Here is a 23,066-nt window from a genome sequence, read left to right on the forward strand (position 1 = left end):
TATAAAAACACTTCCACGCAAAAGTACCAATCTTTCTGAGCTCTGCTGCATGCCAATGAGCCCTACAAATGTCTTGCTACTGATCCTTTGTAAACTGCCTTCTCATTCTCTTTTTCCAATCTTTTCTAACCTCCTTTGATTGATTTGTATAATTATCATGCAATATTTTATACACACCTAACAATTATTCCTGTTTAACATCTTGTTTTCTAGACTCAAACTAAGAACTCAAAAGTGTTGATTATTCACTTAGCACAGTCTATCCCCTTCTCCTTGCCCATACTTTGATATCAATCACTGTTATGGAAGGCAGTATTTAATCTGCAGTACAATCTTCTGATTAACCTCATCCCACTCTATTACCTTTCTATCCCTTGTTACTTGCTCAAAATATATTGGAGCTTTTGCTAAATTTCTCTAGTAAATTCTTGTTTCTTCTTGCCTATTTTCCATACCCCTACTTGTAGAAGTCTCTCCTGTCTCCATGCCTGTTTTAGCTTAGTACTTGAACACTTTTTGCTATTCTATAAATAAAATATTCTCTATGACGTTTTTTCTTAAGAACCTGCATTAAAAATCTTAATTGCACTTTACTTCTTGAACCCCCCCCCCAACCATTTCATAACCATCCATTTCCAATTTGATTTTGTAACCTTATAATTTTTTTTTTAATTTCTTCAAGACTTTTGGGTTTCTAATACCATGACAGGAATGGGATCCATTGTACAAGTTATACAATGAGCCTTAACTGCATAGCTCTACAGTATCCCTACAAAACAAGTAATCCTAATCCACATTGTTCTATGAGAACATCAACTCATCCCACTTAATTCTTGCCTTCTTTGCCATCCTAAACACATTCATTCACCTCCTTATTAATCATCCACAACTTCTCTGCTTGTTGATAAAAACTGACATGACCTGCACAGAAGCCTAAAGGGACAAAAAAATTTTCACTGCTTGTATCTTACTATCCCACAGAAATAGTCAAGAGCTTTTAGCTCCTCAATTTTTATATCAACTTTTTAGTCACTTCCCAAGTATCCTTAGCTACCATAACAGAATTCGTTTTTAATCTGTACACCTACATATCATGTCCACTTAAGTATGCACTGCTGAATTAAAAGACAAGTCACAGACCTAGGAACTTGGGTTAATTATGTCCTAACGTTTGACTATGATATGAAATGGTTGCCACAAAATCTTTCTATTTAGCACAACTAACTGTCAAATGAATCTCATCAAGGTCTAAAGAGGTAATCATTCCCTTAAACTCAGCTTTGACCAGATCAAGTACAATGCCCCTTCGGGATGTATCTCATAAAACATAACAAATAATCAAAAAGATAAAAGGATCCGCAGCAAAGTCCATGAGCTATGAAAACAAGCTGGAAGCTTGATCCCTTTTACTCAGTATCTTACAGGATTTTGAGGGAAATCGGTCTCATTTACTCTGTCAATGGATACCTGATTATCTTGGACCCCTTGCATCTCTGTACATCCACTGGCTCCAACAATACTAAAACTGGTGATCTAAATCTTTACTGACAGATAAATATAGTGGAGGAATGCGTTTAACATTTGCACATCCCTAACCTCTGAAATAAACTTCCACTGTGTGCTATTCAGTTCAACTCAACAGGCCCAATTCCAAGAGACTTGCTCTCAATGTAAGGAACATACTCCAGTGTAAGGTTCATCTATAAAGTAGGCTTGCATCAGGGACCAGATTCCAAAATACTTGCTCTGGGTTTAAGTTATTTACTCTGGTTGTTTACACAGTCAAGAAACTTTCAGTCTTTTCAACCACTTCTTGCAGAACCACATTTTAAATGCCTAATGGGAATGATGCTTTACAGTTCTCCCCATTTATTCATAAATACATTGCTGAAAGTCTTCTTCTGGATCATCTCAATCTCCCAACACCAGTCTCTGGTTCAAATCCTCCTGAGTATTCTAGTTAGCTCCTAAGCTTTTTTCAGGCACTCAAGCATTTACTGTTGAAACAATGAAAATGTTTTCAATGACAAAGTTCTCCATTAATTATTTACTGTAACTGTCAAAAGAATGCAAGTGGGTGCATTTCAGCTCACAGGATCTCTCTTTGCTAACTAAACTTTTATTTCCTCTTTACCCTATTTAATATCCAAAAACATATTTGGTCCTTCAGAAATATTTTGAAGATAGCTGGATAACAAAACTTGAATTGTATACCTACTTCTCAACACACTAACTGCTGGAATAAACTTGATTCACATCAACTTGATACAATTTGGAAAAACACTTTACACAAAAATACTGGTCAATTTTGATACTCCCCCTTCCTCCACAGTTTTGTCAGAAACAACTCTTTCTGCTATTATGACTGCATGTCACACCTGCTTTCTCATGGCGACATTTGAAGCATGCACATGATGTTCCCTCTCAGTTAGCAAACCCAGCTCTGGAATACCACTTTGGTTGCTTATTTGCACTTCCATAAAATTAATAGTCTATTCCTTCCAACTTTTCTGGTGCAGCAAAAATAAACTTAAGTAAACTTTTTCTCTCTCTCCTCTCTTTTTGCAACACCTCTGCTCAGCCATTTTTTTTTTCATTTCGGACACCGACTTCTGCATTTTTTTCAGCTCACCTGAAAAGCTACTTAAAGCTTCTTTATTTTTCAAGCCTTCTGTTATTTGACTTTATATTCACCTTCAGTGTTTTACTTATTTTAAGCAGTGCTGAGTACATGTGATTTATTTTCCTCAAATTTAGTGGAAGTCTTCTCCTGTACCGAAGAAAAAACTTGGTGATTTCAGCTGAAGAAAGTACAGTTTTGTACCTACCATATATGTAGATGTTCGAGTGTTCACACTGCTGCAGTCATTACAGTTGGGTTATCCTGCGGTCAGGCAGTCCCGGAGTTGGCCCGAGTTCCAAAGTCTTGGTCCGGCGTCGGTTGCTGTCGCTTCTTCCCTGACGTCAGTGCCCCAGGGGTATATAAGATGCATCAGACACCATCTTCTTCAGTTTTTCTTGCCCCAGATGTCAGGTGCCCCCAAGTAGGTAGGCAATACATATTGCTAGTCAAAAATATACAATAAAAACAATACCTTCAGTTACCAGCAAATACACCCCAAAGGTTGTATAGGATAGAAAGGTATAGATAAGTCCAGCTAGTTCAGAGGGGATGGAGGGAGGGTAACCTGGACTGCAGCAGTGTGAACACTCGAACATCTACATTTATGGTAGGTACAAAACTGTACTATGTTCATTGTGTTACACTGCTGCAGTTATTACAGTTGGGTAGAATCCCAAAGCTATGGTTGGGTGGCTGGTCTATAAAGAGTTAGGATTGGCTATGAGGCCCTGCAGAACTACAGTGGCAAATCCTGCTCTGGATTTAGAGTAGAGAGGCAGGTGGTAGTGCTTAGTAAAGGTGTGCACTGAACTCCAAGTTGCAGCCTCCAAAATTTCCTTGGTAGGTACTCCTCTGAGAAAAGCTGTTGAAGTGGCTGTTGCCCTGGTGGAATGTGGCCTAATGTTATTTGGGACTGATTTTCCATGCTGTGTGTAGCAGTACCGAATGCAGTGTCCTATCCAGTTGGATATAGTCTGCTTTGAGATAGCCTTGCCCTGTGATCCTGCAGCATATGCTACAAACAGTTGTCCAGTTTTCCTGAAAGCCTTTGTTTTGTCCAAGTAGAAGCGTAGCTGCCTGTGTATGTCCAAAGAATGCAGAAGTTTCTCCCCTTTATTCTGGGGGTTTGGATAAAAAGTTGGCAAATGGATGGTTTGGTTAAGAGCCACACTAGATACCACCTTTGGCATAAAGGTAGGATTTGTTCTTAAAGATACCCTGTCCTGATGAAAAATTATAAAAGGTTCCACTGCCATGAATGCCTGTAGCTCTAAGACTCTTCATGCTGAAGTTACTGCCAGGAGCAGAGCTGTTTTCCATGATAAAAATTTTAGATCGGCTGTATTGGCTGGCTCAAAAGGTGGCAGGGTCAGTTTTTCCAAAACTGACTTGAGGTCCCAAGTTGGTGTTGGTGCTCTCCAGGGCGGTCTTATGTTTTTAGCCCCTCTGAGGTACTGCTTTAGCAATGGATGAGAGAATAAAGGAGGATCCGTGTTGTAATGTGCTGAAATGGCAGAGGCGTGGATCTTAATTGATGAGAAGGATAGGCCTCTGTCCAGCATCTCAGTTAAGTACTGTAAAATCTGAGGAATGTTTGGGACAAGGCAGTCACGGTTTTGAGCCTGGTTCCAGGCGCAGAATCTCTTCCATTTTTCTGAGTAAGCTTTCTTGGTGCTAGGTCTCCTGGCCTCCAAAATGACATCCATAACAGCTTCAGAGAGAGGTGTTGTCTGTTTGACTAATGTATCTGCCATGCAACCAGGTTTAGGGTTTTGAGTTGTCCGTGCAGGATCCGATTGTTGAGTCAGAAGGTGTGGAATTTGAGGCAAAATCCATGGTGGGCCTTGAGCCAAGTTCCTTAAGATAGGGTACCAGTGCTGGCGTGGCCAGTCTGGTGCAATCAGGATCATCTGTGTTTTTTCTTGTCTGGCTTTTAGGAGTACCTTTGAAAGGAGAAGCAGTGGCAGGAAGGCATGAACTTTTAGGCTTTTCCAGCTGAACAGAAGAGCATCCACTTTCCATGCTTGTTTGTGATAAATCCTTGTGCAGAATTTTTGTAGTTGGCAATTCAGTGGGGAGGCAAAAAGATCTATGTCTGGGCATCCCCACTTTTGCGTTACCATGCTGAAGATTTGTGGATACAATTTCCATTCGTGAGGGTCCATGATATTTCTGCTTAGATCGTCTGCCAAAGTATTTTTCTTTCCCGGCAGGAACTGTGCTTGCAGATGAACTTGATATGTTAGAGCTGTGTTCCACAAGGTCATGGCTTGTCTGCATAGGGGATAAGAATGAGTGCCCCCTTGCTTGCTTATGTACCACATTACTGTGGTATTGTCTGTCTTTAGTAGTAATTGTCCTAGATGTAGAAGGTCCTTGAAAGCTGTTAGGGCATTTTGAACAGTCAACATCTATTTTTGATTGATGTGAAGATGCATCTGGTCTGTGGTCCACTTGCCCTGAATGCATTTTCCTGCCATGTGTGCTCCCCAGACATAATCCGAAGCATTTGTTGTTAGAATTTGCCTGGCTGTGGGTTGGGTAAAAGGCTGATCCTTGTTTAGGTGACATGCCTGTGCCCACCATCGAAACTGCTGTTGTAGGCATAGAATCATTGGTATTACTGCTTCTAAACTGTGAGAGTGTTCAGTCCAAACACTTTTCAGGTACCATTGTAATTTCCTCATATGCAGTCTGGCATATGGTATTAGTAGTATGCAGGATGCCATGAATACCAGGTCCTGCAGAATTTTTCTTGCAGGGAGATGGGACTTTCTTGCCAGCAACTGAAAATATTGAGTTAGTTAATGAACTTGTTTGTCTGGCGTGAGGTAAGCCATCTGGGCCGCTGTATTTAAGCTGGCACCCAGGAGTATAATCTGTTGAGAGGGCACTAGTTTTGACTTTCTTTCGTTTACTGTGTACCCTAGAGAAATTAGCAACCTTTTTACAAACGCCAGATGCTGTAGAAGAATATCCTTTGTCTCTGCTTGAATGAGGCAGTCGTCCAGGTATGGATATATTTGAATTACTTTTTGTCTGCAAAATGCAATTACTGGTGCCAGGCACTTTGTGAAGACCCTGGGCGCAGTAGATAAGCCAAAGGGCAGTGCAGAGAATTGGTAGTGCATTGTGCCAGCTTTGAATCGGAGTATCTTCTGCAATTTTGTCTGATAGGGACATGCAGGTATGCCTCTGAGGTCCAGAGCAACAAGCCAAGCCTTCTTGCCCAGCATGGGTAGAAGCTGCTGTAATGTCAACATTTTGAATTTCGGAATATCCAGGTAAGCATTCAGAATTGAAAGGTCTAGTATGGGCCTCTAGGCCTTGTCCTTTCTGGGGACCAGGAAGAGTCTCGAGTAAAATCCTTGTCCATGTTCCTGTTGTGGTACTTTTTGAATAGCTCTCATGTCCATGAGGGTTGAAATTTGATTTTGTGCCTCTGCCCATTGATTTTGTGGCAGGTCTGGCATTCCTTTTAGCCTTGGTAAAGTATGAAAGGAGAATCTGTAACCTTGAGACACAATATTCAGGACCCATTTGTCTTGGGTGATTGCTTGCCAGTTTTGAGAAAAAAGTGCTAGTTTTCCCCATAAGGGGGCTTCCAAAAGGGACGTGCTTGGCGTACGAAGGGGAAAGTCATTGTGACCGTTTCCTGTAAGGTTGAGACTTGTCCTCACCACCTTTTGGGGTTGAGGTGCCCCACTGTCATTGTCTGAGCCTTGGGGTTGAGATCTGCCTCTCTGTGGCTTGTCTGACACTGGAAAGGACCAATTCTTTGTTGGCCAATTTCTGCTAAACTGAGGTGGCTGTACCTGTAAAAAAATCCTTGACTGTTTGCATAGATTTAGCTTTATCCTCCATTTTCTTTAACACCAAACAAAGTATCATGGTGTAAAGAAGCATCCAATAATTTTGCCTTAACATGATCAGGTAAACTTTGTTCTTTTAACCAAGCATGTCTTCGAATCACAGAACCTGTAACTGTGGCTCTACAAGAGGCCTCTAAAGAATCAAAACCACATTGCAGAGCATATTTTCCCACCTGTTCAACTGCATACAATAAATTCTGCATTTCTTTACAATCAGGAGCTTCTGAGTTTGCAAGCATTTTCTGTTTTAACTGAGCCATTAAATATTGTTGGTACTTAAGCATGTGAAACTGGCAATTTAAAGCTCTTGCTGCTAAAGTTGCAGAAGTGTATACTTTCTTCCCCCATCCATCCAAAGCTCTGGAATCTCTGTCAGAGGGTACTGGATTTTTTGCAATGGAAGCCTTAACCCCTTTTGGACCTTGGAAAATAGTTTCTGGATCAGCAGAAGGGTTTTTGTAAAGAAACTTGTGAGAGTCAGGGACTCTATAATACCTATCCGGCTTGGCTGGAGCAGGGGGCAGAGAGTCAGGAGATAAACTGGATTCAGAAAACATATCATCCACAATATCTAGCACAGGCGGAATAGCCAGGGGCCTGTGTTGAGGCAATAAGAGAAAATCCCTGAGCCTTTTCTTGGATTCTGAGTAATCCTGGCTATCCCAGTGGAAATGCTCCCTCATGGTATGTAAAGTTTCCCCAAAAGAATAATCCACAGGAGGAGAGGCTGAAGGGATAGATTCTTCAGCATCAGAGTCCTCATAGGGGGGTAGAGAGTATCCCTGGTCTGAAGAGGAATCCGAGGAAATGGAAACCTGATCAGGAGTCATAGTCTGTATCCTGCCTAGGCCTTTTCTCAGGAGGGGGAAGGGAACCCCTGATTACAGTAATGAAGTCTTTGGCCATTTTAAGCATCTGTTTCTTAGGCATGGAGGACTGTCCAGAAGAATGCTGTACTTGTTTCTTTGTCTTTAATGGTACCTTTGTCTTGGCTGTTGTTTTAATGGTAGGTTGTGAAGGTCTGAAAACACCCTCAGAAGCCGACGCCTGCTCAGCGGCTCCAGACCCATCTGAGGGACTAGTTTCCGTAGGCCCAATACCTTGAGTTTCCAGAGGCCTAGATGTCTCCACGTGGGAGTCGGAAGCAGCCTGTGGCTCTGAGGTAGCGGGTGTCAGGGGCTGCGAAAGCATCTCACTGAGAACCAGCGACTGGCCTAGAAGAGGTTTAGTCGGTTTTGGACCTTGGATGCCTGTCTTTATCCTTGTCTTTGCGTTTCTTCGGTAGTGAGGTCGTCGGCTGATCCAACGGCATCGTATAATTGAACCTTCGGCCAAAGTAGTGCAAAGCAAAATCAAAACGTCTTTTTATAGTACGTTTGATAAATCTAGCACAAAACCCAAAACTAGTGACGTCGTGATCAGGGCCTAGGCATGGAATACAGTAAGAGTGGAAATCCTTAAGAGGTATTTGCTTCCCACAAGAAATACAACTATTAACTTTTTCTGACATCGGTCTGAGGCAAGAAAACAGTTTCCCCAACTGGGTACTTAGCTTTATTGAAGACTTCAGATCTGAAATCCGACTTCGAAAATCTCAGGTGTCGGCCGACCAGCACTTGCGAACTGCTTCTGCTTCGGGCACCGCTCGGCAATAAAGACTGAAGAAAATGGCGTCTGATGCATCTTATATACCCCTGGCACACTGACGTCAGGGAAGAAGCGACAGCAACCGACGCCAGACTAAGACTTTGGAACTCGGGCCGACTCCAGGACCGCCTGACGGCAGGATAACCCAACTGTAATGACTGCAGCAATGTAACACGAACATCTACAGGATAACTTTTCATTTTCTCATTGATTTTCTCTTGTCTTCAATTTTCTTTGTTGATATCCAGGCAGTGTAATAGGTTCATAGGTTGGTACTACGCTATCGGCCCTAGGGCCTATACAAGCCTAGCCATAATCATTAGATAGTGATTGAACATTATCAAAATTGATAAATTATCAGGGCATTTTAAACAATTTATCTGTTTTCACACTAGGAGAGCTCTCATTAACCTGATGACCAATGTGCAGCCATCTTTAAATTGTTCTCACATACAGATTAAGGAGGAGGAGACTTCAGCAGACGCACAGCTTCAGAATCCTCCTTGTCATAACACATTGGCAATGCGACAGGATCACAAGACAGACCTCCTTTGTCAGCCATGAGCACTGGCCAGACTCTTTCTTGGTGACACAGACCTTCTCTTATGATGGGATTGAAGATTCCACCCGTAACAATGGCTTCTTGTCAAGCACTCTTCCAGATGGTAGCATATAGGTCCCATTCACTATCAACAGCAGAAATGTTTGTAGACAAACACTAATTATTGAAAACTGCAGCTTTCCAACAACTAATGCTAGTATTCAAGAGCAAAAAAAGGAACACAGAAGACGGAGAGCTGAGCATGCTCTTCTAACCCTTTGCAAATCATCACAATGTGTACTAGCCATAATGTACATGTCCTCTAGCACAGCAGACAAAAACATTTGCAAAGCATGTGTTGAAAAAAAAATATCAAAAGAAACATTTCCAAAACATATCCACTACCACAGGTTTTCAATGTTGGATCCCATATTTCTTCAGCCTCTTTCTATTAACATATACAGTATACCTTTATCAGCATTACATCAGTGTTGCTTTTCTTCTCATTAGCATTATTTGTTTGTGAAATACACTGGTGAATAGCCTGATAAAATGTTCTACCTTTATTCCTATTTCACACGAGGGATTGCAAAGCATAAATAAACAGGTGCACTGAACAAGAAAATAAAAATATGAATAAATAAAACTTTAAAAACTTTAAGCATTAACAACTCTAACAGAGTAGACATCTTAATCATAACGTGTGTGTGTGTTCAGATGTGCATCAACTGTTACCTAAAACTCTTTTAAAGTATGTTTTGGAGGCAGTGTACGTGTGTGTGTGCGTTGTGGGGGGGAACAGGGCTAACAAGCTGTTGCTTCGCCTAAAGGCTTCAATCCTTCTTGGGCTCAGAGGGGATAAGGGCTACTGACCCTAGTAGAGCAGGCAGAGAAGATTTCCCAACATAGCCATAATTCACAAAAGTTTTTCTGATTAACCTTTTGGTAATTTTTTTCACTACAGTCTGTTAACTATCAACTTTCCCAGTACCTGGAATCCACAAAGCACCATCACTTATGGCAGCCAACAGGATTTCCATGTTTGAATCACTATCCCAATGCCACCCCATTGCTGTTGATAGCATTCTACACAAAAGTGGGGATCACAAACACAGGCCTATTCTATCTATATGTGCCCCACCTACCTGCACACACATCACACTGGCTTAAATGCTTGAAGAGCCTCTGTGTGCAACTGACCCAAAGATACCACAGTTTCAGCAGCTTCTTCCCCCCAAGAATGGATGAGCACATACGTGCATCTCAATCCCAATCTGCCTGACATGCTACTCTAGGGCAAGTAGCTAATCAATCCTGAGTCATGTGGGTTACACTCGAGTATTACACCAGTGTGCCATACAAGTGTCTTTAAGTATGCCACTACTTACTCTCTCATTTCTGCAACATGAAATTACTGCAAATTTTAACAGCAACACTAGACATTTTTGTGATATAAAATGACAAGAGAGATGTTAATTGTTTCCAGAGAAAACAATGCAGTTTACATTTTAATTTTGTAATCCACATCTCACATGTTAAACATTTTTTGGATACAGCCCTTGAAAACCACAGTAGCATACACTTTTCACAAGGTAACATGCATCAGCAGAAGTAAATGTCTGTACAAAATAATGTGATAAAAGATACAACACTCACTTTAAGGGCAATAATTAGTTAGCTCACCAGCAACTCTTTCTGACTGTATAGCTGATGTTTATTTTCTACAAAATCTGGAAGGTTTCTGGCACTACTAAACAAACATACACCTTTAATCTAGAGCCACTTACCTGAAAGGAGACAATTCCTAGAAACTTGCCAATAATATGTTACAATCTTCATAAAAAAAAGTACACACCTATTCTAAATGCAAACACAAGGTACACAAATAATGTAAAGAAACATAAAAAGAGAAATCCAAGTTACTTATAAAAGCACTACTTACATTCCCCCTCACATAGACTGGCTGTATTAGTCTCAATCAAGCTCTCCCTACTTAAGGCATCATAAAGTCAAGGAGCAACTTGCTGAAATTACAGGAATCCACAGCATGTGCCATTATGCACACAATCTCTGATAAAGTACAGTTGTGTACACTTACCATAAATGGAGATGTTAGAGTGTATTCACTGTTGCAGTCATCACATTTGGGTTATCTGCCTGCAGGTAGGCCTCAGCTGGCAATAATACCAAAGTCTTAGGAATTCTGCATCAGATGCTGTCACTTCTTCCAGGACATCAGGTCGTCAGGGGGTACAAAACATGCAGCCGACACCACTACATCAGTTTTTCTTGCCCCAGATGTCAGGTGCCCCCAAAATAGGAAGCAATTATATGGTGTGGAACACCCCCAGCAAAAAGCAAATACACGTAGTGTAAGATATGCCAAACCAAAAAGGATAGGTGAAAGCCAAGACAATCATGGGGGCTGGAGGGAGAGTAAACAGGATTGCAACAGTGAATACATTTGAACATCTACATTTTTGGTAAGTGTACACAACTGCACCATGTTTGTGTTTCACTGCTGCAGTCATCACATTTGGGTTGATTCCCAAAGCTAAGGAAAGGTGGAGGTAGATTAAGAAGCATTAGGACTGGCAATCAGGCCCTATAAGACTGCTATGGCAAATCCAGCTCTGGATTTAGAAAAGAGAGGCAAGTGCTAATGCTTGGTGAAACTGTGTACAGAGCTCCAGGTTGCAGATTCCAGGAAGTCCCTGGTAGGGAATCCTCTGAGAAATGCAGTAGAGGTAGATGTAGCCCTAGTGGAATGTGTTATCCCCTGTGGGGTAGGTTTTCCATGGTTCTTGTAGCAAAAATCAATGCAGTGTGCTATCTATTTAGACATGGTTTGCTTTGAAATGGTACTGCCCTCTGCCCCTGCAGCAAAGCTAACTAGCAGCTGGTCAGATTTTCGGAGAGGCTTAGTCCTGTCCAAATGGAATCTAAGCTGTCTGTGCACATCTAGAGAATGCAGTATCCTTTCCCCTTTATTTTGAGGATTAGGGAAAAAAGTAGGCAAATGAATGGACTGGTTTAAAGCCACACCAGACACCACCTTGGGCATAAAAGATGGGTTAGTCCTGAGGGAAATCCTGTCCGCGTGGAAGATAATGAAGGGTTCCACTGCCATAAGTGCCTGCAGTTCAGACACTCTTCTTGCTGAAGTGATGGCTAGAAGTAAAGCTGTTTTCCATGAGAGGAATTTCAACTCTGCTGTACCAGCCAGTTCAAAGGTGGGAAGTGTAAGTTTTTCCAATACAAAGTTAAGGTCCCAGGCTGGAGTGGGAGCTCTCCTGGGGGGGTCAAACTTTTGGCCACTCTAAAGAACTGTTTTACCAGAGGATGAGAGAAGAGGGGTGGCTCTGTATTATAATGAGCTGCGATGGCAGAGGGATGAATCTTAACTGAAGAGAATAGGCCCTTGTGGAGCACTTCTGTTAAGTAATCTAGTATATGAGGTAAACAGGGCACAAATGAGCCCATCCCTTGAGACTGGCTCCAGGAACAGCACCTTTTCCACTTTTCTAAATAGGATTTTCTAGTACTAGGCCTCCTTGTCTCAAGAATGACATTCAGCACCTGCTTACTGAGGGTTGCTAGAGGAGTTCAGGGGATTAGCCAGGCTGCAAGGTTCAGGGTCTAAAGCTGAGGGTGCAGAATTTGGCCCCGCTGCTGGGACAGCAGGGAAGGTGTCTGAGGCAGGTGCCATGGTTGTAGCACTGTCAGACTGTGCAAAAGATGATACCAGTGCTGGCATAGCCAGTCTGGTGCAATCAGGATTATCCTTGGGTTGCCCTATTTGATCCTTAGTAGAACCTTCGAGAAGAGAGGCACAAGGGAAAAGGCATAGACGGAGAGGCTTTCCCAGGAAAAAGACAGGGCATCCACCTTCCAAGCTTGGTTGTGGGGAGTTCTGGTGCAGTATTTGTTCAACTGATAGTTCTGAGGAAAAAAAAACAGGTCCACCTCTGGTGTCCCCCATCTCTTTCCCAAAAGCTTGAATATTTTAGGTTCCAGTTTCCATTCATGTGGGTCCATGAGATTTCTGCTTAAGTCGCCTGCCAGTGAATTTAGTTTGCCTGGCAGGAATTGAGCTTGTAGGTGCACTTGGTTGCTCAAGGCTGTGTTCCACAGAGCCATAGCTAGTCTGCACAATGGGTAGGAATGTGTTCCCCCCTGCTTGTTTATGTACCACATAACTGTGGTGGTGTTAGTCTTTACCAATAGTTGTCCTGGATGAAGAAGGCCTTTGAAGGCTGTCAGAGCATTCTGTACAGCTAACATTTCTTTTTAACCGATATGATGGTGCATCTGTTTTGGGTTCCATTTACCCTGAATGCACTGCCCTGCCATGACGTGAGCCCCCCATGCATAGTCTAATGTGTCTATTGCTAGGGTTTGGGCAGCAGGGGGTAGAGTGAAAGGGAGTCCCTTGTGATTGCAGGCCTCTGCCCACCAAAGGAACTCTCAGACACGGAATGATAGGAATTACTGTTTCCAGGTCCTGTAAATGTTGACATCATAGACTTTCTGAATACCATTGAAGTTTCCTCATATGCAGTCTTGCACATGGAATTATCAGAATGCAAGAGGCCATGAACCCCAGAGCTTGCAGTATTTTCCTTGCAGATAGCTGGATTTTTGTGGCCAGTAGGTTTAAGTAAGATGTCAAATAAATTTGGTTCTCTGGAGTATGGAATGCCATCTGGGAAGTTGTGTTCAAGCTTGGTCCCAGGAATACAATCTATTGGCAGGGTACTAGGTGTGATTTCTTTTCGCTGATGGTGTACCCCAGTGAAGTTAGAAGTCTCTTTACAAATGCCAGGTGCTCTAGTAGCAAGTCCTGACTTACCGCCTGAATCAGGCAATCGTCCAAGTATGGGCAAATCTGAATACTTCTCTGCCTGCAAAAAGCAATGGCTGAAGCTAGATACTTTGTAAATATCCTGTGCATAGTAGATAAGCCAAAGGGAAGTGCAGAGAACTGATAGCGCATAGAGCCTGCCCTGAAGCGAAGGTATTTCCTGCAAGATTCCCTTACGGGGATGTGCACGTAAGCTTCTTTTAAGTCTAGGGTTGCCAGCCAGGCATCCTTGGCTAGAACAGGAAGCAGCTGCTGAGAGTTAGCATTTTGAATTTTGGAACCACCAGAAAGGTGTTGAGAATAGATAAATCAAGGATAGGACGCCAGGAGTTTTCTTTTCTGGGAACCAGGAACAGTCTTGAATAAAAGCCTTGTCCCCTTTGTTCTGCTCAGACAGGTTGAATAGCCTTGATGCTGAGGAGAGAAAGTATTTGCTTTTGGGCCTCCGCCCACTAGTTTAGGGGAAGGTCTGGCCATCCACTTAGGGTTGGGAGTGAGTGGAAGTGGAATCTGTATTCTAGGGAAACTATGTTTAAAACCCATTTGTCCTGGGTAATATATTCCCAGTTTTTTTGCATGGAGGGCGAGTTTTCCTCCTAAAGGTGCAAGTACTTGAGTAAGGCTTGGGGGAGTTAAGGATAACTGAAGCAACAAAAGTTGAAACAAACTAAGATGAATAAAACAAAATCCACGTCAGCAGAACCAGCAGCAAAGAGTCCAATATTAAGTGTTTTATTAACATCCACTTTTCGTTCAAGAAAACTGAACTTCTTCAGACAAACATCAAAAGGTAACAAATGTAAAAAACTCCTTAAATACACAATTAACAACACATGGTACATTTGAATGGACCAACCAACTGGTTAAAACTCGCTGACATCAATATGTGGGAAAAAGCTGGTCTCAAAGCTTCTTAAAGTGCTACTGCATACAAAAGTCAGGTCTTTACAAATTGTGTTTTGAAGTCAAACAACTGACTAAAATAAAATAAGAATTGTCAATGAAAATGTGTCTAAACATAAAATGTTTAAAACCAAGAAAAACGAAACATAATAAATGGAACCGATTTGATGACAAAAAGTAGTAAAACATAAAAAAATAATAAGTCGTAGATGAAGAATGAAAATAAAAAATAAAAAATAATAATAAAATTACCTCTGCATACTTCTAAGTTTCAAAATGCAAGCTAAACTTACTCTGTCGTTGAGACCTGGGGGTCTATATGAACAGAGTTTCAACTGCCAAATCACTTCTAGGCACTCTAATAATAGTTGGAAAGGACCCCCCCCCTGATGTCAAAGGGAACCTGTCCTAACACCCTAAAAGTAAAACTATGCTGAGGGTGGTCATTAACATGTTTCGCCAAAGCGTTTTCACACTTATTTTTCCTAATACAATATAAGTGCTCATAGATTCTTTCATTAAAACCTCTGTCAGTCTTGCCCACATAAAACGCTGGGCAAGACTGGCAGCAAGCTAAATAAATGACCGATCGAAATTTACAGTTGAATTTACCAACAGTGTAGAAAGAAGACCCAGCAATTTTGAATCTCGAACCAGTGGCAATGCGCCTGCACAAGTTACAACTCTCACATTTGAAAGTGCCCTCGACTCTAACACGAGTGTCCTTTTTTGTTTCTAGTATCCGTTTGAGGTCATCACCCCTCCTGTATATAAAACTAGGCAAAGTACCAAACCTGGCTTGTAAGGCATCGTCACAACAGAAAATACTTCAGTTCTTAACAAACACCTCCCTGATTAAGTGAATCTCAGCAATAATTAGTGATGAAAGAAATAGAAGTGTCAACTTTCTTGTTGTCTACAAAGACTTCAGAGGCATGACTTGGGGGTGAATGTTCTAGTGGACAACTTGTGAACAAACTGCTTTGTAAAATAGGTTTATAAACACCCCCCATACCTTTTAGTCTGGACCTCAGTAACCAGGCCATGAATAAACTTGTCTGGGTAACCTCTGTGTAGAAACAAGTTAAGGATAAGTCAATGTGCAAGTTTACCATAGGGCGTTGGCTTACTACTCCCTGTTTTGGGCATGGGAGCACCCCACTGCTTAGATCTGTGCATACCCTGAGACTGAAGTCTTGGGGGGGGTCTGCTGCCCCTGGGTTTGGACTGTGAAAACCTGGAAGGGACTGGAAAGGACCAGTTCTCTGAAGGTCAATGCCTACTGAATATAGGTGACTGTACTTGCAAGAAATCTTTAACGGTTTGCTTAGATTTAAGCTTTCTCCTCCATCCTTTTGAGAACAACTTCTGCTTTACTACCAAACAGGCGCTCTTGGTTTAAGGGTGCATCCAGTAATTTTGCTTTGACATGATCTGCCATGTTTTGTTCCTTAAGCCAAGCTTGCCTTCTAAGAACAGACCCAGTGACAGCAGCCCTACAAGATGCTTCTAAATCATCAAAACTACACTGCAAAGTATGTTTACCAACTTGGTCAGCAGAATGCATCAACTCTTGTAAATGTTTGTGTTCTGCACAGTCAGGAATCAACATCATTTTCTGTTTTAAGTAGCCCCATAACATGCTGCTGATACTTTAACATATGAAACTGGCAATTTAAAGCCCTAATGGCCAGAGTAGCAGAGGTGTATACCTTCTTACCTCATCTGTCTAAAGTCCTAGAATCCCTGTCAGAAGGGGTATGATTCTTGGCAGTAGTAGCCTTAATGCCTTTTGGTCCTTGGGAAATGGTCTCTTCATCTGCAGAAGGATTCTTGAAAAGGAATTTGAAAGAGTCAGGTACTCTATAGTACCTGTCAGGTTTCCTGGGAGCTGGAGGCAAAGTGTCCGGGGTAAGGCTGGACTCCAAGTAAACATCATCTACAATCTCCAGAACAGGAGGGATAGCTAGAGGCCTCTGCTGAGGCAGGTTTAAAATTTCCCCAAGTCTCTTTTTGGACTGAGAATAGTCCTGGCTTTCCCCAGAAGAAATGCTCCCTAAGGGTATGCAGGGTTTCACCATAAGAAAAATCTTCTGGAGGGGAAGCAGAAGGAATGGACTCCTTTAAATCAGAATTCTCATAGGTAGATAAGGGTATGTGTCCTGGTAGTCAGAAAAAAACAGAGATATCAGATTCCTGATCAGAAGAGTCAGAATGAAAATCAGTTCTAGGTCTCTGAGGGGGAAGGCTAGCTTCCCCTAATTAAAGGTCTTCAGCCATTCTAATAATTTCTTTTTGAGGCCTGTGGACCTGAGAATGCGCTTTAGTAGTCCATTTCCTGCTGTTAATAGCAGCCTGCATTTAAAGTGGATTGTTGAGAGACAGCCTTACAAGACTCTCTACAAATATATAGAGCTGAGTATATTTTTTTGTATTATTCTGTATTATAGAGCTAAAATGTTACTTCGATATCTGTTGTCTTACTGTTCTGCAAATATACAGATATCAGTATATATTCTTTTGGTTATAATTTGCACTGTGATTCCTCATATCTATCTCTGTTGAAACTGTCTTCCCCACCCTGTTCATGGTTGTAGTTTTAAATTTGGTGGCTTTTGCAGTGCCCACCCCACTGTAGATTTGATCTAGGACACTCCCCCAGTCCCATCTCTTTACCGCATTCTACCTAATAAACCCTTTCTGCACTTGTTTTTAGTCCTTTTTAATTTAATTACATTTTTTCAAACTGTGTGTGGACTAATATTGCTACATACTCAAGTGTGCCAGCTTGCACTGCATGTGAATTGTTTTTACTACTGTTTTTGCTACTTTTCTGAAAAAAAAAAAAAATTCTGCTTTTACTGTATTTGTGTTTCTTCCTACTTTATTTTGCTTTTGCGTCATCTTAAAAGTACTCAATTGTATTTATTACTGCTTGGTGTAACTCATTTGAAGCCTTTTAGTTTAAGCACTTAGGCTTCAGACCAGTTGTTTTACATTAGGAAGGTTTGTGGCCTGCACTGTGGTGGCAGAACAGGTAGTTTACATCCTTCTAAGTTGGGAAACTGCTGATTGAGGGGCTCAGTGTCTGTTATTCTAAAAGTATATTAGTTCTGGTTTAAGCACTTGGGCTTCAGGCCAGTTATTTTACATTAAGAAGGTTCGTGGTCTGCACTCTTGTGGGAGGAGAGGCTGGACTCTGCCCTTCTGAGCTGGGAATTTCTGGTTAAAGGCTTATAGTGCCTGCATATTTCAACTGTTTCTTACTGAAATTGGTACACCTTGTTTGCTGTAGCATAGACTAGATCCAGGCCTGCTGAATCTAGCTTTGTTTGTATGCTTGTTGTTGGTTTGCTTATTTCTTCCCTGAAACGCTAATACCACCTAAAACGCGGCTTTTCAGTGCTTCTGTGGATCCCTAGTGATATCTGCATTGCTTACTGTACTTATTTCCTTGTTTCACTTAAAAGAAAGTTACTGTTTGTCGTTTTTGCATTTAAGTTACCTGTAACACATTGCATTTAAGTTACTTGGCAATTGCTCACTAAAGCAATTATATAAGTCAGCACTAAAAAATTAAAAAACACTACACCCTCACAAACTGCTCTTGAGTACCTTGTTCCCCATTGGCCCTTTTTTTTCAATTATAAAGGAATTCCCAATACTATTCTAGCATGTCCAAAGGTCAGTTGTCAATCTCCTCTCCGGTCCAACTGGTGAATTTGGGAATCTTGAGGCAATGTTACAACTGCCTCATGTACACGGACAATCCTCTCCTCCTCCCAACAAATTCCAACACATGTGAGAGATGCATCCATATAGCCAAACTGAAGGCTAAGCTCTCTCAACTCAGTACTGGCGTAACCAGTCAGGAGGAGAAGGAAACCACACTCACTACAATTCCAGTCTCACATAAACCTACCACGACAGCAAACCAAACACAAACACACAAAAACATACTGGGAGGCTCTAAATAAAAATCTGATTAAGCAGCAGAGACCTCCGAAGCAGACACCCAAGCAACCGCTACCCCAAAACAAAACACGTGGAACATATAGCTCACAAAGCCAGTGTGCCGAACAGTCACAGTCCTTAAGGCTAAACAACACACCTGATACACTTGTAATAGGTGACTATCGTCAGGCACACAGACGTCCCGCTCACCAGGCTGAACAAGGAGAAGGTCATGGTGAGCTGCCTGTCGGGCACTAGGATCCGCCACATAACACAAGCACTCAGGTCACTCCAAGGCAAGTACAAATATGACTCGGTCATTGTCCATGCTGGTGTGAATGACCTGAGACGTACCTCCCTGGACTACATGAAGAAACAGAGGAGCTCTCTGAGCATGTGGCCCAGGCCGGTATGACCCTGACCTTGAGTAGCATCTTACCCTCACCAAGAATGATGCCACAATATGAAGACAAGATGATCAATTTCAACAACTGGCTTAAGTATTGGTGTCATTCAAAGGGGATCCAATGCCTGTCAGCCTGGGATGACATGCTCAACAAGCCACGATGCTTCACTAGGGATGGCTTACACCTGTCACCCCTGGGCTTTCGGATATTGGCAAAGGCTCTTGCTACCCCCATAGTGCCTTTTTAGGCAAGGCTCAAAAGACAAACCCACCTCCATAGGTATCACAAGGGATAAGAAACTAAGAGTAATGCTACTCAATGCCAGAAGTCTAAACCTCAAGATGCACGCACTCGAAACTCTCCTTAGCATGGAGAACATCGATATCTGTCCAGTAACAGAAACCTGGTTCAAGGCTCCCGAGAGCACCCTAGCACTACCAGGTTATACCTCATACCATGCTTTTCGGCCCCAAAACTTGGACCGAACCAGAAAAGGAGGGGGAGTATCAATATTCATCAAAGATACCCACACCTCCAGGTTGGTGGCAAAGCACGAAGCATCAGAGACCATCCATATGCAACTAACAGTGGGTAAAACTGCCTTCCAGTTTATAGACTGCTACAGACCACCCTCCCAAACCTAGGAACTCCACTCGGCCTTCCTGAGAACACTGGAAAATATGAAGGTCTCTCCAAACACCATTATATTGGGCGACTTCAACTACCCAAACATAGACTGGGAGCATTACTCTAGCTCCAACACCCTAGCCCAAAGGTTCCTAGAATTTATAAACTCAAATGCTATGGAACAACTTGTTACCACTCCCACAAGAGGGCAAAACATACTGGACCTGATCATCACCAACATGGGGACTCTATGCTCCAGACCAGAAGTGTATCCCTCACTGGTAAGATCAGACCATAAACTAATCTCACTGGATAGTCACATCCCGACCCCAACTCCTGCCCAGAAAACCACAGTGAAAAACTTCTCTAAAGCAAATTTCACACTCCTCAAAACCGAGGTGTAATCCTTCAAAGCCCCCAGGCCTGTGGAAAATACGGCCCAGACCGCAGAATCCTTTATAAATGCATTCTATGAACACCTTCAGGAATGCATGGATCATGCAATCCCAAATAAAACCAAGACCCAATCCTCCAAAGGCAGACGTCCTGTCTGGTGGACCCCCAGCCATAAACAAACTATACAATAGAAGTAGGAAGCTACTAAATGATAGAGCAAAATCCCAAAAAGGGAAGGCATCTCTGATCAGTATTAGCAAAAACCTACAGGCACTCATAAAATCGTCTAAGACCAGCTTCGAGAGAAAAATTGCACAGGACACTAAGGATAATCGCAAGGCTTTCTTTAGCTATGTTAGGAACCTGGGTGGGAATTCCCAGATATGCTCAGAATTAGTCCAAAATGACAAAAAATACACTGAACCCACAGACATTGCCAACATCCTAGCTGACAGGTACAGCGCAAACTCCCCCCCCCACCAAAAGGGCAAATATCTATCCCAGCAGAGTGCTGCCCCCCAGACATCTCAGATGCTCGGGTAAGAGCCGACCTCTCCAAAGCAAAAAACACAGCATCAATGGGACCAGACAGTCCCAGGCTGCGTCCTACATGAACTCCAAGAAGAGCTAAACCCAAACATAAAACTACTGTTCAATCTCAGCCTTACTACAGGATATGTACCCAAAGAGTGGCATACAGCAACAGTGGCCCCTCTCCACAAAGGTGGTGCCTCAACGGATCCTGGAAACTATTGCCCCATAAGCCTGACTAGCTTGGTCTGCAAAGCTATGGAAAGGATCATCATGGACCTCATAAATAAAGATATTGGGGATCAACAGACACTGGATCCTACCCAGTTTGGCTTTGTTAAGGGAAGATCCTGCCTCATAAACCTGGTTGATTTCTTTGAAACAGTCACCAAGGCCATTGATGAGGGGAAGGTGGTCCACACAGCCTACCTGGACCTCGCAAAAGCCTTCGATTCAATACCCCACTCGGGCATTATAGATAAGCTCACCAGCTTAAATATAAACCCCTATGTCACTAGATGGGTTGCAAACTGGCTTAAGGACAGAACCCACAGGGTTAGAATTGCTGGAGCCATGTCAGACTCCAAACCAGTTACAAGTGGCGTCCCACAAGGCTCAGTCCTGGGACCTCTCTTGTTCGGTATATATTTCTCGGAGGTACAGGCCAACACGGAAGGACTGTGGCTGACCAAGTTCGCAGATGACTGCAAACTGGGCACCATAATAGATTCTCCAGCCGACACAAGCATCCTCCAAAAGAGCCTCAGAAACAGACAATTGGTGCCAGAGCCATGGCCTCAAGCTAAACGCCAAAAAGTGTATAGTCATCCCCTTCGGCAAAAACAAAGTGCCCACAAATTACCACATAGGTGGTAATCCATTAAGTACAGAAGAAGTAATTAGGGACCTGGGGACCCAAGTTGATAGCAGTCTCTCATTTGACAACCACGTGGCCAAAGTGGTTAGAAAAACATTTTATATAGCCCACCTAATCATGAAGGGATTCACATCTACATCAGGGGAGGTCATTGAGCCTCTTTACTCATCCCTCATCAGGCCCATAATTGAGTACAATGCCCCTTTTGGGATGTACCTTACCAGACACCTGCAGCAACTGGAAAGACCCCAAAAGTACCTCACCAAGAGGATCAAAGGGCTCAAACAGATGACATATGTTGCCCGGTTAAAGAAACTCCAGCTCTACTCAGTGGCATGCCGCCTGTTCAGGGGCGATCTGTGCCTGACGTATAAAGCCATGTCCAACACGGAATTAATGGACATGCTGCACCTCAGAAAATCCAAATCCCATCGAGCTACGAGCTCGAGAGACTTGAACCTCAGCACTAAAATAAATAGGACATGCTGGAGGGACAGATTCATAACCCAGAGGCTCCCTTCACTCTGGAATAAAATCCCAGTCCAGGTTAGGCAGAGTCCCTCATTGACTCTCTTCAAGAGGAATCTTGATGAGTGGATGGGAGATCATAGGTTTAACCCGGGTGTCACTTCTGTGTCACTGTTAGAGGCACAGTATACTAACCTCGAAAAAGGGCATAGCAAAATTAATTTAAAATGGGTGGCGAAAGCCAAACACATTCTGGCTAGGCTTATAAATGCCCTAGGGCAGATAGCCTAGTATGAACCTATAGTGTGAACTTTAGGCCTGAGAAATTTGGTATTTTTGGCTTGAAACGAAGTCGGTTTAATACGAAAATCGGTAGGCCTGAATACACCCTCAGAAGCCTGTGCCTGCACAGTGGCTCTGGACCCATCCAAGCTAGAGACATCCACAGGTTCCATAGTTGAAACATCTTGCAGCATGCCAGACTCCGAATGGGTCTCAGTAGAGGCCTGCGAATCTGCAGAAGCGGGTATCGGGCTGCAAAAGCACCTCACTGAGTACCGGCAGACAGGCGACTAGTTTAACGGTAGTGTCGTCGGCAGTTTTGTACCTATGCGGTCCTGTCTCTGTCTTTATCCTTAAGTTTTTTTCGGAAGATCGGTAGTCGGATGGCTTACCGACGCCATTTCAGAGTACAAAGACTGAGAAAAAGTATTTAGCTACAAAAATTGCCCGACATATAGCTCGGGCGTTGATCAAGGCACAAAACAGACAGCGAGGGACGTCGTGGTCTGGGCCTAAACAGGTGACGCAGTAAGAATGAAAATCTCTATGAGGTATTTGCTTTCCACAGGCAAGGCAATTATAACTTTTTTTTGACATCAGTAGAGCAAGAAAAAAGGATCCCCAACAGGATACTTATCTTTTAGAAGACTTCAGGTCTGAAACTCGAAAATGAAAATTTCAGGAGTCTGCCGACCGGCACTTGCAAACTGCTTCTGCTTCGGGCACCGCACGGAAAGAAAGACTGATGTAATGGTGTCGGCTGCATGTTTTATAGCCCTGACGACCTGACATCATGGAAGAAGCTACAGCATCCGATGCAGAAATCCCAAGACTCTGGTATTCAGGCCGGCTGAGGGTTACCTGCAGGCAGATAATTCAAATGTAATGACTGCAACAGTGAAACACGAAGAACATCTGCAGCATTACATTGGGAATAAATCTAAAACAATTACAAAACAGCAGACAGTATGGCAAATCCTCACACCTCTATTAGATGAAAATGTACCCAAAGAAAGGGAGAAATAAAAACCGAGGAAAAAAATTCCCAACTCTAGCAATGAGTCTAGAATCAAT

General features: G+C 42.7%; 1 protein-coding gene across 1 annotated transcript in view; it reads right to left on the reverse strand.

The window, feature by feature from the left end:
* The window catches only part of CDC73 (cell division cycle 73), a 2,122,897-nt gene that overhangs the window by 1,399,069 nt on the left and 700,762 nt on the right, over positions 1–23,066 (reverse strand). The gene's annotated exons all lie outside the window — the stretch shown is intronic.

This window comes from Protopterus annectens, chromosome 10.part0 (genome assembly GCF_019279795.1).
Source record: "Protopterus annectens isolate FY-2018-M chromosome 10.part0, PAN1.0, whole genome shotgun sequence".
Taxonomy (NCBI): Eukaryota; Metazoa; Chordata; order Ceratodontiformes; family Protopteridae; genus Protopterus; species Protopterus annectens.